This window comes from Oncorhynchus nerka, linkage group LG28 (genome assembly GCF_034236695.1).
Source record: "Oncorhynchus nerka isolate Pitt River linkage group LG28, Oner_Uvic_2.0, whole genome shotgun sequence".
NCBI classification, from domain to species: domain Eukaryota; kingdom Metazoa; phylum Chordata; class Actinopteri; order Salmoniformes; family Salmonidae; genus Oncorhynchus; species Oncorhynchus nerka.
Window position 1 is genome coordinate 74616013 of NC_088423.1, and position 19866 is coordinate 74635878.

Consider the following 19866-nt stretch of genomic DNA (forward strand, 5'->3'; position numbering starts at 1 on the left):
ACCCTGCTACTGGCAAGACTGAAGAAAGGCTACATTGTTCTGAGACTCCTCACCCCAGTTAAACAGTTCCTAATTGGTCCCTCTCACTTCTCCAATCCCCTGCTTCTGTAGTGCCCTGGTGGTGGTATGCAGTGAAATGGAATAGCACTTTAAAGGGTTATGAGGAAGCTCCCTATATGCTCGGTGTGTAATGCCTTTTGATTCAAGGTCTCATCTAATTCTCCCCTCTCGTCTTGTGTTGGAACATCTGGCAGGGCTGGGGAGCAGGAGCTAGCGCTCTGGCTGGGGGTTAAATAACTGTTGTCAGGTGGTTGTGGAGCTCCAACCAGTAGTGGTGTAATATGAGGCTATTGGTCCTAGGAGACATATGAATAAGGAGGACAATAATGTGCCAGAAGAGCGCCAGCAGTTAGGTCACCTTATTTGAACTTATTTGAGTGTAAATACTAATGTATGCTACTGTGGACGTAATATGTTTCAACTGGAACATAGACCGACAGACAGACATCTTAAGACAACACGTGAAAAATAGCAAGAGCAAAACTGCTAATACCTTGAATTATTTTCCCTTTATATAATGAGGGCCCTGTACAGCACACATTACAGAGTAGTCTGCCTTGACCCGAGTCCAAAGTTAACCCCGTCATCGAGACGCTCGCCGCATTCTCCATCGTATTTATTGTGAGAATATATAATAACCAAAGAGAGCGGTTTGCAGCGGAAGTGGTTTGTGCTTGTGGCCCACTTGGGTGAAACCGTATCTCCGGCTGCATTATGGAAATGTGGGGTTCTGTGTGCGGCAGCAAAGCAAACTGAGGCAGCTCTAATAGTGTGTTGCTCTCTAATGAAATCAGCAACCCCAGGCCTCAGGAATGAGATTGGCGCACTGCTATTTATTTCCTTTACATCCTCACCAAAGCCAATGTTTTCGCTGGGCTCTCCAGTACTGTCTAGCCACTGCTGTGTCTCTATGGAGGAAAGGCCTTACGTCTTGTTAAAAGGGCTGGGTTCTGTCTTAGAAGTGGCAGGAGTCGGTTATTGGAAATCATGTGTTTTCTGACATGGGAGAAGTTATTGGGGACAGGAAGTCACAGAGAAGGATCAGGATGGGGAAGGAGAGGGGGAAGGAGAGGGGGAAGGAGAGGGGAAGGATGGGTGGAAGGAGAGGGGGAAGGAGAGGGGGAAGGATAGGTGGAAGGAGAGGGGGAAGGAGAGGGGGAAGGATAGGGGGAAGGAGAGGGGGAAGGAGAGGGGGAAGGAGAGGGGGAAGGAGAGGTGGATGATATTAGGATTGTGATAGGGAAAAAGATGCAGGGTGGGGAGTGATCAATGAAACCTCTGAAAAGTGAGATGGATAAGAGAATGTGAAAGATTGAAGGGAATATGGTTGTCTCTGTCTTTCTTTTCTGTCTTACCACAGAAGTTCTGTTGTGTAAATGCAGGGTGTCATCTGGCCTGCTGGCCTGCTGGACTGCTGAGGAGTGACGGACTCCATCCTAGCTGGAGGGGTGCTCTCATCTTATCTACCAACATAGACAGGGCTCTAACTCCTCTAGCTCCACAATGAAATAGGGTGCAGGCCAGGCAGCAGGCTGTTAGCCAGCCTGCCAGCATAGTGGAGTCTACCACTAGCACAGTCAGTGTAGTCAGCTCAGCTATCCCCATTGAGACCGTGTCTGTGCCTCGACCTGGGTTGGGCAAAACTAAACATGGCGGTGTTCGCCTTACCAATCTCACTAGGATAAGGACCTCCTCCATTCCTGTCATTATTGAAAGAGATCGTGATACCTCACATCTCAAAATAGGGCTACTTAATGTTAGATCCCTTACTTCAAAGGCAATTATAGTCAATTAACTAATCACTGATCATAATCTTGATGTGATTGGCCTGACTGAAACATGGCTTAAGCCTGATGAATTTACTGTGTTAAATGAGGCCTCACCTCCTGGTTACACTAGTGACCATATCCCCCGTGCATCCCGCAAAGGCGGAGGAGTTGCTAACATTTACGATAGCAAATTTCAATTTACAAAAAAAAAAAAAAGGTTTCATCTTTTGAGCTTCTAGTCATGAAATCTATGCAGCCTACTCAATCACTTTTTATAGCTACTGTTTACAGGCCTCCTGGGCCATATACAGCGTTCCTCATTGAGTTCCCTGAGTTCCTATCGGACCTTGTAGTCATAGCAGATAATATTCACATTTTTGGTGGCTTTAATATTCACATGGAAAAGTCCACAGACCCACTCCAAAAGGCTTTCGGAGCCATCATCGACTCAGTGGGTTTTGTCCAACATGTCTCTGGACCTACTCACTGTCACAGTCATACTCTGGACCTAGTTTTGTCCCATGGAATAAATGTTGTGGATCTTAATGTTTTTCCTCATAATCCTGGACTATCGGACCACCATTTTATTACGTTTGCAATTGCAACAAATAATCTGCTCAGACCCCAACCAAGGAGCATCAAAAGTCATGCTATAAATTCACAGACAACACAAAGATTCCTTGATGCCCTTCCAGACTCCCTCTGCCTACCCAAGGACGTCAGAGGACAAAAATCAGTTAACCACCTGACTGAGGAACTCAATTGAACCTTGCACAATACCCTAGATGCTGTTGCACCCCTAAAAACTAAAAACAATTCTCATAAGAAATTAGCTCCCTGGTATACAGAAAATACCCGAGCTCTGAAGCAAGCTCCCAGAAAATTGGAACGGAAATGGCGCCAACCAAACTGGAAGTCTTCCGACTAGCTTGGAAAGACAGTACTGTGCAGTATCGAAGAGCCCTTACTGCTGCTCGATCGTCCTATTTTTCTAACTTAATTGAGGAAAATAAGAAAAATCCGAAATTTATTTTTGATACTGTCGCAAAGCTAACTAAAAAGCAGCATTCCCCAAGTGATGGCGGCTTTCACTTCAGCAGTAATAAATTCATGAACTTCTTTGAGGAAAAGATCATGATTATTAGAAAGCAAATTACAGACTCCTCTTTAAATCGGCATATTCCTTCAAAGCTCGGTTGTCCTGAGTCTGCACAACTCTGCCAGGACCTAGGATCAAGAGAGACGTTCAAGTGTTTTAGTACTATATCTCTTGACACAATGATGAACATAATCATGGCCTCTAAACCTTCAAGCTGCATACTGGACCCTATTCCAACTAAACTACTGAAAGAGCTGCTCCCTGTGCTTGGCCCTCCTATGCTGAACATAATAAATGCCTCTCTATCCACCGGATGTGTACCAAACTCACTAAAAGTGGCAGTAATAAAGCCTCTCTTGAAAAAGCCAAACCTTGACCCAGAAAATATAAAAACTATCAGCCTAAATCGAATCTTCCATTTCTCTCAACATTTTTAGAAAAGGCTGTTACACAGCAACTCACTGCCTTCCTGAAGACAAACAATGTATACGAAATGCTTCAGTCTGGTTTTAGACCCCATCATAGCACTGAGACTGCACTTGTGAAGGTGCTAAATGACCTTTTAATGGCATCAGACCGAGGCTCTGCATCTGTCCTCGTGCTCCTAGACCTTAGTGCTGCTTTTGATACCATCGATCACCACATTCTTTTGGAGAGATTGGAAACCCAAATTGGTCTACATGGACAAGTTCTGGCCTGGTTTAGATCTTATCTGTTGGAAAGATATCAATTTGTCTCTGTGAATGTTTTGTCCTCTGACAAATCAACTGTAAATTTCGGGGTTTGTCAAGGTTCCGTTTTTTGAACCACTATTGTTTTCACTACATATTTTACCTATTGGGGATGTCATTCGAAATCACAATGTTTGTAACGACCGTTGGTCGTAGAAGGTGAGGACCAAGATGCAGCGTGGTAAGTGTTCATCATTATTTTAATAAACTGAACACTAAATACAACAAGGAACAAAAGAAACATCCGAAACATCTCCGTCAGGTGCAAACCACACTACACAGAAAATACCTACCCACAAAACCTATGTGGGCAAGAGCTACCTAAGTATGGTTCTCAATCAGAGACAATGACAGACAGCTGTCCCTGATTGAGAACCATACCCGGCCAAAACCAAAGATATACAAAAACATAGAAAAAAGAACATAGAACGCCCACCCTAGTCACACCCTAGCCTAACCAAAATAGAGAATAAAAAGCCTCTCTATGGCCAGGGCGTGACAATGTTAACTTTCACTGCTATGCGGATGACACACAGCTGTACATTTCAATGAAACATGGTGAAGCCCCAAAATTGCCCTCGCCAGAAGCCTGTGTTTCAGACATAAGGAAGTGGATGGATACCCATGTTAGAGACGCAAACTCGGTCTCAACCTATAAGTCTTTACTGAAGACTCATCTCTTCAGTGGGTCATATGATTGAGTGTAGTCTGGCCCAGGAGTGTGAAGGTGAACGGAAAGGCTCTGGAGCAACGAACCGCCCTTGCTTTCTCTGCCTGGCCGGTTCCCCTCCTTCCACTGGGATTCTCTGCCTCTAACCCTATTACAGGGGCTGAGTCACTGCCTTACTGGTGCTCTTTCATGCCGTCCCTAGGAGGGGTGCGTCACTTGAGTGGGTTGAGTCACTGATGTGATCTTCCTGTCTGGGTTGGCGCCCCCCCTTGGGTTGTGCCGTGGCGGAGATCTTTGTGGGCTATACTCGGCCTTGTCTCAGGATGGTAAGTTGGTGGTTGAAGATATCCCTCTAGTGGTGTGGGGGCTGTGCTTTGGCAAAGTGGGTGGGGTTATATCCTTCCTGTTTGCCCTGTCCGGGGGTATCATCGGATGGGGCCACAATGTCTCCTGACCCCTCCTGTCTCAGCCTCCAGTATTTATGCTGCAGTAGTTTATGTGTTGGGGGGCTAGGATCAGTTTGTTATATCTGGAGTACTTCTCCTGTCTTATCCGGTGTCCTGTGTGAATTTAAGTATGCTCTCTCTAATTCTCTCTCTCTTTCTCTCTTTCTTTCTATCTCTCGGAGGACCTGACCGTAGGAACATGCCTCAGGACTACCTTGCATGATGACTCCTTGCTGTCCCCAGTCCACCTGGCCGTGCTGCTGCTCCAGTTTAAACTGTTCTGCCTGCGGCTATGGAATCCTGATCTGTTCACTGGACATGCTACCTGTCCTAGACCTTTTATTTGACCATGCTGGTCATTTATGAACATTTGAACATCTTGGCCATGTTCTGTTATAATCTCCACCCGGCACAGCCAGAAGAGGACTGACCACCCCTCATAGCCTGGTTCATCTCTAGGTTTCTTCCTAGGTTTTGGCCTTTCTAGGGAGTTTTTCCTAGCCAACGTGCATCAACACCTGCATTGCTTGCTTTTTGGGGTTTTAGGCTGGGTTTCTGTACAGCACTTTGAGATATCAGCTGATGTAGGAAGGGCTATATAAATACATTTGATTTGATTTGAAGAACCTCTGTGCCAAGAGAAATATGACATGATACTTTATGACCAGGAGTTCACATTCATAATAATATTCAGTTAATATTAGGTCTGAAAAATGCTTGATTTTTAAGGGAATGTATATTTAAGCCAACTTCATCATTATGTGATGTCTAACCATTAAATCACATCTATAAAGCCAAAAATCTACTTTTCTTTCCCTCAAGTGCTTCTTGTCCACTTCATCCGTTGATGAAATCAGCTCTTTATTAAACTTGACTGATTTATATATAAGTGTTTGAGTGGTTTAATTGAGGAGTTAACCCCTTCTAGGGAGGTGAATTGGCAATGTTGGAGACACCCAGGTTGGCCGCACAGACAGGGGGAACCCTGAGGAAGTAGTGGGTTAATTTGATTTGCCCTCCATCACAGCGCAGCCCCTTCCACTTAAAATATTTATGGATCACACGTCACAAAAGAGGACATTTGAGCACACTCTGATAGCTTTCTAACTATGCCCTGAGTCCTGACGCTGTGCCCCCCACTTATAGCAGACACATGCACGTTGGTGAGTGCACACACACATTCACACGCACATGCATACACACGCACACATGTACATGCACACACACATGCATTCATGTATGCACTCATGCACGCACGCACACACACACACACACACAAACAAATACGCACACACCTACATTTCCTGTGTTCGATTTGACATTTTTCATTTAATATTCACATAACTTCAATTCAATCTGAATTTAATGGACCAGATTGCTTCATATTTATATTATCCTTGTTTGGAAAACTTTGAATTTGGAAAAACTGAGACCTCCATTCCATCAATCTTAACCTGTTCAGACTTACCACACTCAAAAATCAGAACTTTCTCCCTTAGGAAAGTATTTCCCCAACTTGCGCACATCTTTCGTCATCATTTTCACACGTTAATGGCCTTTCCTTTCTCAATGGTTGCTTTCGGCTTCAGTCGAACCTGGTTATGCTTAAAACTCATCTATGTCCAGCTGTATGTGTGCATGTGCCCTATGTGTTGCTCTGCTGATTCAGGAAATAGATAGATGGATGAATAACAAATAGAGTCGTGGATAGTTAGTCCGTCTTTGTTCCGGGCCGTGATGTATGGAGGGAAAACAGCCGTTGACACAGAAACTCACTGTAGAGGAAAGCAGCCCTTTCACAGCTCTGTTTGACAAACCTACAATGGATTGTGTGGGGCACAGGGCACGGGCTGAGAGAGTTAGAATGTGTGTGTGTGTGTGCGGAACTTTGTACATGTTGATTTGTGAATGACAGCACTGTTATAAGGGCTCCTTGTCGTCTACACTGCCTCAGTGATGGGTCACAGGAGCCCCCCCCCTCTACCCCGAATGCTCCAGGGACGCTCTCTGGTTACTGTTTTCCATGGACGGCCGCATACAGACCCCCACCCCCCCAAACCCTCTCAGCACACTTCATCAGGTACTTACCAAAAGCATCCAGACCCCCCCCCCCTCTCCTCCAGGCCCCTTCTCGTAAACAGCCAGACGCCTGTTTGTAGCACGAGAACAGCCCAGTCCAACTATCTCCTCTCTGTCATTTACTGCTCCATAATGTCAATGCAACGCACTTTATGGTAACTATCTCTTAAAGCACTGGATTCCTTAGGATTCTTGGCTATATAAATCGCTGGTAAGTCTTTATTTGGATAGTCCATCTGTAGATGCTCTATATACAGACTATCAGTAACATTTCAACGAACTATCTACTAACCCTATATCTAACCCTAACCGTAACTCTTACCCTAGTCCTAGCCTTAACCTATTACCCTAACCTGTATTCTATACCTAATCCTAACCCTAACTGTAACCTTAGCAAGCTGTTTCTTATCAACTGATAGTTTGTTGATATTAGGATATTAGGATCTGTAGAGCATCTATCCAAAGAATGTGTGACCAAATTGACAAATATCATGTTCTGCTGTTTTTAAAGCTTTTTATTTTATGTGCCTGTTGTGTACTATTTACTCCACTTTTAGGGAACACATTCTCACTCCTTAATATTACCACCTTATTTACTCAAAACAGACAACAGGCTTTATAGATTGACCTATAATTGATTGCGTGATATTGAGTGACACAGCAGTTATTTTGTTCTGTGACACCGTCCGACAGGCTGTGGAGCAGGACTATGTTGTGCTGTTATTTGGTCCACAGTGAGTGCTGTTCCTCTTCCTCTGGGTGGGTGAAACCTGGCTCGTTCTGAGCCCTGTGTCTGCTCACGGACACACAACTCTGGAACAATACAATTCTGAAAGGAACTCTCCATTTCAGTGTATTCTTGGGAAACGCCTAATCTGGGTTAGGAAAACTGGCCCTTTAACTCTAAACTTCTAGAACTGTATATTGTGACTCTGGACATTCAGAAGTCTGGAGGCATGGAATGAGGGTCTGGAAGGCTATTGGGGTCCCCAGAGACAGGCCCAGCCAAATCATGTGCTGCCAACAGACAGACAGATGCATCAATTATGATCATTTAGTGGAGCAGATAGATGAAAGGGCAACAGGCACACTAAAGTGTCTCTCCTACATGACCCTGTCACCAGTATATACATATCTCTCTCTCTCTCTCTCTCTCTCTCTCTCTCTCTCTCGCTCAGTGTGTGTGTGTGTGTGTGTGTGTGTGTGTGTGTGTGTGTGTGTGTGTGTGTGTGTGTGTGTGTGTGTGTGTGTGTGTGTGTGTGTGTGTGTGTGTGAGAGAGAGAGTCAGAGAAAAATTGTCAAAGACTCCAGCCACCCAAGCCATAGACTGTTCTTTCTGCTGCCGCATGGCAAGCGGTGTCAGTGCACCAAATCTGGAACCAACAGAACCCTAAACAGCTTCTACTCCCGAGCCATAAGACGGCTAAACAAGACTGCCAAATAGTTAATCAAACGGCTACACGTACTACCTGCATTGACCGTTTGTTGCACTAACTCTCTTGCACTGACTCTATGCACACACCCTGGCACATACTTAAACTGACATCTTTATACACACATACAGTACCAGTCAAAAGTTTGGGCACACCTACTCATTCAAGGGTTTTTCTTTATTTTTACTATGTTCTACATTGTGGAATAATAGTGAAGACGTCAAAACTATGAAATGACATATGGAATTATGTAGTAAGCTAGAAATTGTTAATGCCAAGAGTGTGCAAAGCTCAAATATAAAATATATTTTGATTTATTTAACACTTTTTTGGTCACTACATGATTCCATATGTGTTATTTCATAGTTTTGACGTCTTCACTATTATTCCACAATGTAGAACATAGTAAAAATAAAGAAAAACCCTTGAATGAGTTGGTGTGTCCAAACTTTTGACTGGTACTGTACATACACACACTACATATTCCACACACATAACACACACACCCATGCATATTGATGCCACACACACACACACACACACACACACACACACACACACACACACACACACACACACACACACACACACACACACACACACACACACTCACCACATATGCTGCTGCTACTGTCTATAAACTATCCGGTTACCTAGTCACTTTACCCCTTCTACATGTACATACTGTAGCTACCTCAATTACCTCGTACCCCTGTACATCACCTCGGTACTGGTACTCCCTATATAGCCATTTTGCTTTTACTCGATATTGTTATTCATTATTTCCTGTTACTATTTCTATATACAGTGTATATTTGTTTTAAATCTTAACTCTGCATTGTTGGAAAAGGACACTTAAGTAAACATTTAATTGTTAGTCCACAACCGTAGTTTAAAAAGGCATGTGACAAATAACATTTTATTTTATTTGGTGTGTGTGGGTTCGTGAGTGCATCAGTGAGTGAGAGAGGAGGGTAAGTGAGTGAGTGAGTGAGTGAGTGAGTGAGTGAGTGAGTGAGTGAGTGAGTGAGTGAGTGAGTGAGTGAGTGAGTGAGAGGAGGGTGTGTTTCTGTGTGTAATACAAGATGTAGACATGGTGTTCTGGGAACTGGATGTTATCATACTCCATTTGAATTAGCCATCTTTAGAGTCATAATGTAATATAGACTGACAATCTCAGTTTAATGACCCGTCTCTGTAGCTAGAATATCAGAGCTGTTTTCACTGTGCCAGTCCTTTAGGGATGGTTAGCGTGATATGTAAAGTGGTGGGGTCATTAGTGTATAAGGCAGGATAGAGGAAGTGGGTCTGATTGTCTCTCCCATGTGGATGTGACATCATATCAGACGCAGCAAAAATGCATGATTCCCTGGCATCATCCTTTAAACCATGAGATGTTTTTGGCTCAATGCAGCATTTCTAATGGAGATGTATCTCTGGCTCTCAGTTGTACCAAGGATATATTCCCCAATTGCAAATATCTCTAATCACTGGTAAAGATATTCAAATATTTGATATTACAAACATTTGTGCTTGTTTTCTTATCAGAATGTTGACTTTAATATGATGCATGGCACTTACATTTGTATTTTACTTCAAAACGAGTTGCTCTATCACTAAGCACAACATTTGACTCCACTTTAATATATAACCTACAAAATGACATTTTAGCATTTTATGGAAAGATTGTTTAATGGAACAGGTTTTCTATTTGTGCTTCAGCTGATAAAAAAAGAGTCTGTTCTCAGGGTACATATAGCATGAGTTCCTATTTGCTGTTGCATCAAATGAACGGTTAATCACTACTAAAGTTAAAACCCTGTGAAGTGGATTAACGCCATCTGGAGGGATTTATCAGTAGAGCAGCACGCCCAATAACACCCTCCCTGTTTTCGTGTGTGTGTGTGTGTGTGTGTGTGTGTGTGTGTGTGTGTGTGTGTGTGTGTGTGTGTGTGTGTGTGTGTGTGTATTTAGCATGGTGGAAACGCGTTTCCGTCGATTTGTCTATATGAGCTTTGAAAATAACCGAGGGTCGAGGGAGGGATACCCTTTTTCTGAGCGCTACCCTTCTTGGCTGTCAGAATGTTTACATCCGAAAAGCGAGCTATCTAGACTTTACTGGACCTCTGTTAGCCAACTCCCTCTGGTGCAAAGTTCGACGCAACAGCAATGAAGAATTGCAAAGAGAAACGCACTAACAGGCCTATTTGTCAGCATGAAACAAATCAATCGATATTTTATAGGCCAACAAATTCAGAGGAACAATAATAATGTTTGCTCATTTTAATATAAAAATAGGCCTAGGTTCCATGGCCTGTTAATTTCACCTCTCCTCGAATGCTTTTTTTAGAACTATGGAGTTTTTTAAATGAATTGCTGTCAATTTATTTTCTCAGATAGAGAAATGATATGTTCTACTAAAGTTATATAATAGGTATATTTAATTGTGTAGACATATAGTATATGGGCCTAAATTCAACGTTATTGGAAATCTGCAACTTTTTCTAAGATGAAAAGTATAAAACACGATAGTAAAAAAATAGTTGTGTGAATATATGCAATGCCAACAGTCCAACCTACAGCCCAGCAAAAGTCACGCGCCCTAATATTCGACACACTCCAATTTTAGGATGGGCCTACGAACCTGCAAGAACGAAGCATCTTCCATAATAAAACAGGTGATTTTTAAAACATTGTTTATTTTTATGACGTGTAGGCTATAACCCGTGCGAAGTCTCCCCGTGCAGTTGGGCCGGCTTTTGCTGCTGTCAAACCGATCCCGAGAGACCGGGCGCCGCCTGCACCAATAAAAACACAGAACCACCCATAATGTGGAAAGTAGTGAAAGTTAGACAAGGTTTTCACCAGACGTGGGCCGCAGTCGGACTTTCTCTATCCATGGATGTTCAAGGCTGTCAGTTTTATGTAGGAATATCTTCTTCTAACCGCATTATTTAGTCCCACATGCATAGTTTTCTATTTCTTGTGGTCCATATAAAATATACGAGTCGATTTGACCTATTCATGTTAATAAACCGTTTCCAATATTTGGGATTGGTAAACCCATAAAATGTCATTCCAAATGGTATAGGCATTGATGTAAAATGTATTAAACTGTAAAATATCAGTGTCTCAAAACAAACTTTCACTGTATGATATGAATGAATGAATGAATGTATTAACTCAATACAGTAATATTACAGTATTTTTACCCCAGTTGAACAAAATATCCAGATTGATTAAGGCCATATTTTATTTTTCCAACTAGCCAGGTAATCTGGGGATACGGTTATATCAGCTATACTCATTCTAACGATATTACTGTTAATACATTTGATATAGCCTAATAATAATAATAATACATTCCAATTGAAATTGGAGAATGATAGCCTATAGGCTGGGCCCTACATGATTATGTATGACGCACTTATTTATATTTATATTGACCACAATATTTGAGTTATTTTTCCTTTATTTAACGAGGCAATGCAGTTAAGAACAAATTCTTATTTACAATGACGGTCTATGAATAGTGGGTTAACTGCCATGTTCATTGGCAGAATGACATATGTTTACCTTGTCAGCTCGGGGATTCGATCTAGAAACCTTTCGGGTTACTGGCCCAACGCAGGCGTGTTCGCAGCCAAAGGAATCGAGAATCACTAGGCTACCTGCCCGCCCCATTTAGATAAACAATTATACATATGATAACTGTGTTGCTCTTCAACATGAATTGTTGCTACTACATTCATTCCTACATTTCTTCTCGATATCCCCATTATGCAATGCTTTCGAAAATAAATTCTAAACATACACTAACTCTGTGCTAAAGTAGAAGAATCATGGCCATCCGTCTCAAAATATTCCTGTCTGGGTTTCACAAACCAGAGGTCAGACACGCGCACCTCGCAGGGCCACTGGTTTCACACAACGGAGAACCATTGGCATGGACGCAGTTCCAGAGGTCAGGCGTGTTCGCAGCCAAAGGAATCGAGAAACATTTTTTAGCAGAACGAAATTACAAAAGTAAAACAAGAAAGCGAGTCACCAATTCTTTAAATCTTCCTGCATCGCGGTTATCTCCTACCCGAGGTTTCCTCGCCAGTTGGGTCGCCTTTTCCGCACGACAGTCCTCGTGATCTCCCCTGAGCGCAGGGTCAAGGGAAAGTATGTTCGAGTCTCAGACTGCGTTGTTTCAGAGAGCAAGAAAATGTCAACCAGCCAATGTTACTGATGCCCGCGATATAAAACAATAGATGGTACTAAGCCATCTCCACTATGGGCTGTATGAATGATAGAACACACATGGTCAAGAAAGAAGCAGGCCAATGATCGTCCATCTAATACTTAAAAATCAGGTTTCTGATTTTATTCGTTTTAGATTTTTAGAACCATAATAATTGAGGTATGAACAACATCCTATAGAAAATGTTTCGAATAAAATGCTAAACTTCATCATTTCTAATATACCATACCAAGAGGTACTTTCACTTGTAAGTTTTCAAATTATACAATTTACAACAATAGGCTATCTTGTTATTTCACAAATAAATATATGTATATCAGATTGGTGTGATTAATGTTGTTATAAATATTTCCTAATATTCAACACTATTCTGAAATCCCATACACTGATGTATTATGATTCTACATTGAATTAGTTTAAATATATGAAAGATGCATTTAATAAAAATGTATGTAATGAATTAACAGGAGATATCATCTTGAAGTAGCTATCTTTTGTAATACAAAGGTGACAATACATTTCTATTAAATGTTGATTAGGCCTACTAGAATAATATATATATATACATATTTTATTATTTTATTTAACTAGGCTAGTCAGTTAAGTAAAAATTATTATTTACAATGACGGCCTACCCAGGCCAAACCTGGACCAATTGTGCCGCCGTACTACGGGACTCTCAATCACGGTGATACAGCCTGGATTCGAACCAGGGACTGTAGTGATGCCTCTTGCACTGAGATGCAGTGCCTTAGACTACTGCGCCACTCGGGAATAAAAGGGAACATTTAAGCAGTAGGACTACAGAAAATGTGCATATTTTCCGTAGGTTTACTGTTTATACTAGAATGAAATGAGAAAATATATACATTTATAAAAATGCTATCCATTCTTTACTTCCCCATTGCTATAATTAAGAACGTTTATTGTAAAATGTATTATTTTGTACCACATGATATTTAATTATGCATTGTGTATATATATATATATATACATATTAAATAGTCTACTGTAAAAATATATTTGTTATAAACATTCATTTTTATTACACATTCATTATAAACATGCAGGTGAAAACTAAATTGGATACAACATGCTTGTGAGTAACCCGGTCACCAACAATGTTGTACCGTGTCCTGTACACAGTTGCAAAGTTGCAAAAAGTTAAAACATGGCTTTTGAGTTACCCTTTAGTTCTCATGGTGTGTGAGCAAGCATTTTATGTTCCACAGTGTGTGTGTTTCTATGTGAGCCAGTTGGTGTGAGCAAGTCTGTGATTTCCCTGTGATTTCTGTGTGTGTGGAGCGGGGCATGACCCCCATGTCGCCCGGCGGGGACCCAGACACAATTGCGGTGCTGCAGGAAGGACAGAGTCTGTGTTATTCTTCCCCTCTACCTGACAGACAGCCATATTTCACTGCTGCTCTGCTCTGTTCTCTGACCTTAACCAGCTCACCAGTTCACCAGCACACAGACAAGTTCCCTGCTCCCCCACAAAGATAGATACAGGACCCTAGACCCAGGACATGACAGGACCCCACACCCACAGCCCCATGTAGCACCAGACCCACACATCCAGGGACCTATAGGACCCCAGCCCAAGCCCCAAGCCCCAGCCTCTTCAACCCTTGTCCCAGACCTAGCCCTTACCCTCCTGCTCATCCTGATAACCTATTAAACTCAGACATCCAGGACCCCGGCCAATTGTGACCCCAGACTAGACACTCTGACCCAGCCTCCTGTCCAGACACTAAAGTACCCCGGTGTCCTTGTCAACCCTGATCCCTGGACACACACAGTAAATTTCATAATTTCATAACTTCCACACATCTAAAATGACCACAATTGTACAGGAAAGTGCTAACCCTCTTGTGATTGATGTATAATTGAATTGGTCAAAATGACCCTGTCTATGTCTATCCTCTAACAAATATATATAAGAGACCCCCCCTCCCACACACACACACACACACACACACACACACACACACACACACACACACACACACACACACACACACACACACACACACACACACACACACACACACACAGCAACCTGTTTAACGAACACAGAAACACCACAAATATTTCATATATTTCTCAACTGTTCCTCATCCAGCCAAAATGTATTTTAGTGAGTTGTTGGCCCACCCTGCATTGAGGATTTATCAGCCGTTAGAGCAGCTTATGCCTGGGGGGGAAATGCAGGCTGTACCATTATGAGATGACGGCGTGATGAGGAGTGATCACAGTCCATACCTTCTGTCATATTTGATCATAAGTGTGGTATTTAATATGGGGATAAGTGACGACAGGCAATGGAGGGATGGTGCAGAGAGTTAATGACGCCCAGAAGAGCGTGTGGTGGAGCAGGCTGATAGTGCAGTTTAGGCCAGTACTACTCTACTCTGCCCTTCTCAAACCCTGCCCTTCTCTGGCAGCTGTCCTGTGTCCACTACTAGACCCACTATAGAGGTGAGTTTGGACTCTTTCTCCCTCCTTCTCACTGACAGCACATATTGCACAGAAATTCTGACTTTGTGTGTGTGTGTGTGTGTGTGTGTGTGTGTGTGTGTGTGTGTGTGTGTGGTGTGTGTGTGTGTGTGTATTGAGGTGAAGAGAGGCAGATGGTGTGATTTGTGGCAGAGGGGAGTAATTATGATTGAGAGCATTACTCCTCACTCTGCCCTCTAGGTCAGCCTGACACACACACACACACACACACACACACACACACACACACACACACACACACACACACACACACACACACACACACACACACACACACACACACACTCTCTCTTGTCGGTCTCCCCCATGGGTTATTCTGACACTGTCCAGATAAACTGGGAGACTGATGTCCATGCGGCCTGTAGAACCTTCACCACAGCATATTTATGCTTGAGTGTGTGTTGTGTGCGTGTTTGGTGGGTGTGTGTGTTCAACCTCCATGGGAATGTGTTTGCTTATGATTTACAGTGTGTGTAAAGGGTTTTGTGTGGGCTGTTTTAAGGGAGTTACAACACAACTACCCTAGAAATACACAAAAGTACATTCAAAAATAGAAAAATGCCTCACAACATGGGAATTTTCAATTATGACAAATATCACAGAATTTTACTTTGGTGATATTGTGGGGCTTATATTTAGTAGCACTTGCAGCAATTTCTATTAAGCGTACTCAAATGTTCCTGTTTATTTTCGATAAAATAACACTTGAATTTGAGACAACATTTTGGACACAAATAAATTATCATACTTATTTCATCTGCCTCTGTGGTCTGGGTCAGTTTGAGCCTTCCATATGTTTCCCACCCTGTGTGTCCTACAGAATAGACTGAATGTCTCAGTCATGGAGCCTTATTCTCTAAGCAACACTTTAAGATCTGGCAGCATGATCCTCTTCCTGTTTGTGTTTACCGTCACATCTATTTCTGCTACGATGGGAAAAACAGAGGAGATCCTCCATTACTATGTTGTCTTCATATTGAGATGAACATGTGAAAGTCGAGGTCATGTAATGTCAGATCACATCCATGACAGTCGATTGTTCCTCCATGGCCTCTTCTGCTCCACCCTGATCTTCAGCTTGCTTCTGCCCATGGGGGAGCCCTTATGATGGGGCATGCTCTTGCGTGCATGGGCCCCGGAGCCCCGCCCCCCCAGCCCCTGTGTGGTCTGGCTGTGTGTTGTGTGTGAGTGTGTGGTCCTCCTGGCCCCCTGCTCATCTGTCCGAGGCCTGCTAACGGCCTGCCCAGTGACCACGGCTGTTTACTTTAGCTCTGTCTGCACCAACTGAACTCTGATCGCCCGCTTCCTCCAGCTGGGCCAAATCAGGCCCCAGCCCCGGCCAGTTTCAGCCTGGGGAGGGGCCACTTGGCCTGGGACAAGACAGCTACAGGGGCCGCTGGTGGATCAGGGTGCCTCCAATCCCTCCCCATGCCACCTCTCTCCCTTCCATCCCCTGTGCTTTAGTCTATGACTGATACCATAGCCAGGAATATGCCAGGAATATGGTTGCTGTGTTGTGAGCAGTGCCTCTGTGTCTGTAATTATGTTGTCAGAGGCCTATCCTCATTGGCTATGGTAATTGATGTAACAGTCAGTACCCTGCCTCTCTTTCAGGGAAACACACAGACTGACAACACATTCAAAAATGGAGACGCGAGGTGGAGGTTTACCATAGGATAGAGTCTTTTTACCAAAGCCATAGAGTTCTTTTCACTGGGGAAATGTTTTGCTTGTCTGCTGGTTTGGCTGCTTTGATGTGGTTAAAAAATTACTGACAAAATACAGACAATACTAGCAATATGAATCTCTCACTTTTTCTAGTAGATGGGTCACTCCACGAAATTAGTGCCTTCTGCTTCTCTGTGATATTTTAAGTAGAAATCGTGCACCAATATGGAGTTTTAAATGCCTGTTATATCCGTTATTATAGACCACATGGAGAAGGTCCAATGCATCTGTTTTTATCTCAATATCAAATCATTCATGGGTTACAATGAAGTACCTTACTGTGATTGTTTTCAATTAAAATGGTAAAAATAAATGAAGGTGTGGCTGAGGTGTGTCTAGTAACACGCCATATTCTGACCTTGACTTAATTCCCTCATAGGAAACGATGGATCATTCTGAGAAACCTGACGGTTCGAAGTGGGACATCTAATACTTTTTTTCCTGATAGCATTTTACCTTATGATCGCTGGAGACAAATGTGAAACCAGTCATGAGGCAGCAAACTGGAGTATATCAACATATCATGGTAGGAACCATCAGGTACATCCACATGGTAGGAACCATCCGGTACATCCACATGGTAGGAACCATCAGGTATATCCACATGGTAGGAACCATCAGGTACATCCACATGGTAGGAACCATCAGGTATATCCACATGGTAGGAACCATCCGGTACATCCACATGGTAGGAACCATCCGGTACATCCACATGGTAGGAACCATCAGGTATATCCACATGGTAGGAACCATCAGGTACATCCACATGGTAGGAACCATCCGGTACATCCACATGGTAGGAACCATCCGGTACATCCACATGGTAGGAACCATCAGGTATATCCACATGGTAGGAACCATCCGGTACATCCACATGGTAGGAACCATCCGGTACATCCACATGGTAGGAACCATCAGTTAAATCCAAAGTCGTTTCTAGCTGTCACTTTAGTGTTCCTTTCCTTACATTTTGCATCATTCCATTGCATCGTCAGTTTACCTGTCTTTTCTCTGTCACGTTCCTGTGGTTGTTCCTGAAGATCGCTAGCAATAGTGGATCATACAGTATTAGTCTAACTTATTAGAAGTTGTGCAATAATTTGGGACATGTAGCCTATTTGAATCATTATGGAACACAGATCATTGGTAGCAGTTTAAACCTGGAGATCTAAGATCTCCTCAACAAATATGTCAAAATGAATGACAGATTCTATTAGTTATTTAAAAATAAATCAGACTTTTGAGGAAGCATATATTGGCTATGGGTTTTCAAGCAAAGGTATTTTAAGGGAGTATGCAAGTACACTCAGAAAGGTAAGTTTGAATAGCAACTACTGCAAAGTGCATAAGAAAGGGGCGTGTAGGAAAGGTGTACATTTCCTAAGTCTGAATCGGGTCCTAATTTACAGCCTTGTGATGTCACCAGGCAGGCCAAAACTCCATCCCACCAAAACAGGCTGAAATTCAGGCAATTCTAATTTTCACAATTTCACAGTCTTATTCCAACCTCATAGTGTGGAAGTATATATGGAAAATCTAGTTTTCGACTGCACTGAGCCTTTAATCAATCAGATGTTTTATATGAATAAAGACGTGCTAAAGTGCCAATATTCAGCATTTTGACATGTCCGCTCTGTGCACTCTCCGTAACGTCTAGGGGTTAAGGGGGTTGGGGTTAAGATTTTAACCCACTTAACCCCAACATTTCTCCAAGTTTTCACCATCATTGTAAAGTTATTTTGTTGCTTTGATAAAATCATTACTAAAGAGGATTATTTGTGTCATGTGATTAGTGATTAATTTACGTATGTCCCTCATTTTAAAGCTGCAATATGCAACTTTTTGGAAGTACTGACCAAATTCACATAGAAATGTGAGTTATACATCTTTCATTCTCATTGAAAGCAAGTCTTAGAAGCGGTAGATATGCTCTATGTGCACTATTTCTATGCTTTCCCATTCTCTGCATCTTTTCCTTTCGGTTTTGCACAGAAGCTCCAAACAGCTGAAAATACAATATTTTCGGATATTGAAATTATGTTTCACAGCGGTTTGGATGGAGTGTAGCAGTCATACGTCTGTTTTGTCTGGTCTTGTCCTGTCCCTTGTATATATTTTTCTTGATATATATTTCGTATATATTTTTAATCTCAAATTCCATCTACTGACTGAACATACTCTCCTACAACCCGCCTCTCCTACAACCTGCCCAATGTGGTACAGATCTGCTATTTTTTGCACTTTAGAACTGGAACCCCCATCAGGAGCTAGCCAGCTAACTAGCTACTAGCTAGTAGTCAGTTAGCCACTGCTAGAGGTCATCACCGTTAGTTCGGACATCAGCCAGCCTCAGGCCGGTCAATTCCTGCCAGTCCGCACAGTGTGATATCAACCCCAAGCGTATCGGACTGCTTTGTATCTACCACAGCTCCGGATTCCTACCGCAAGCTCTGAACCTTTAAACCGGATCATCGCAGCTAGCTATCTGCTATCCGAGTGGCTACTCCTGGCTAAAGTCTCTGTCCCGAAGCATGCACCAGTTAGCCTGGAGCTAGCCTGGAGCTAGCCTGGAGAGCCTGGAGCTAGCCTGGAGCTAGGCACAACTCCCGGCTAGCCGAAGAGATCCATCAGCCAATTCCTGGGTTACAATACCTATTTTGCCAATTGGCCTGGACCCTTTACTGCCGACACGGAGCCCCGCTGATCCATCACGACTGGTCTGTCGATGTAACTGTCCGGGGGGTTTCAACAGGCTCTTCCGTTGCGACGTCCCCCGGAGGCCCATCTGCTAGCCTTCTAGCCCCGGCCTGCTAGCTGTCTGAATCGCCGTGTCTCCAGCTCGCCTAGCTACTCACTGGACCCTATGATCACTTGGCTACACATGCCTCTCCCTAATGGCAATATGCCTTGTCTATTGCTGTTTTGGTTAGTGTTTATTGTCTTTATTTCACTGTAGAGCCTCCAGCCCTGCTCAATATGCCTTAGCTAGCCCTTTTGTTCCACCCCCCCACACATGCAGTGACCTCACCTGGCTTGAATGGTGCCTCTAGAGACAAAACTTCTCTCATTGTCACTCAATGCCTAGGTT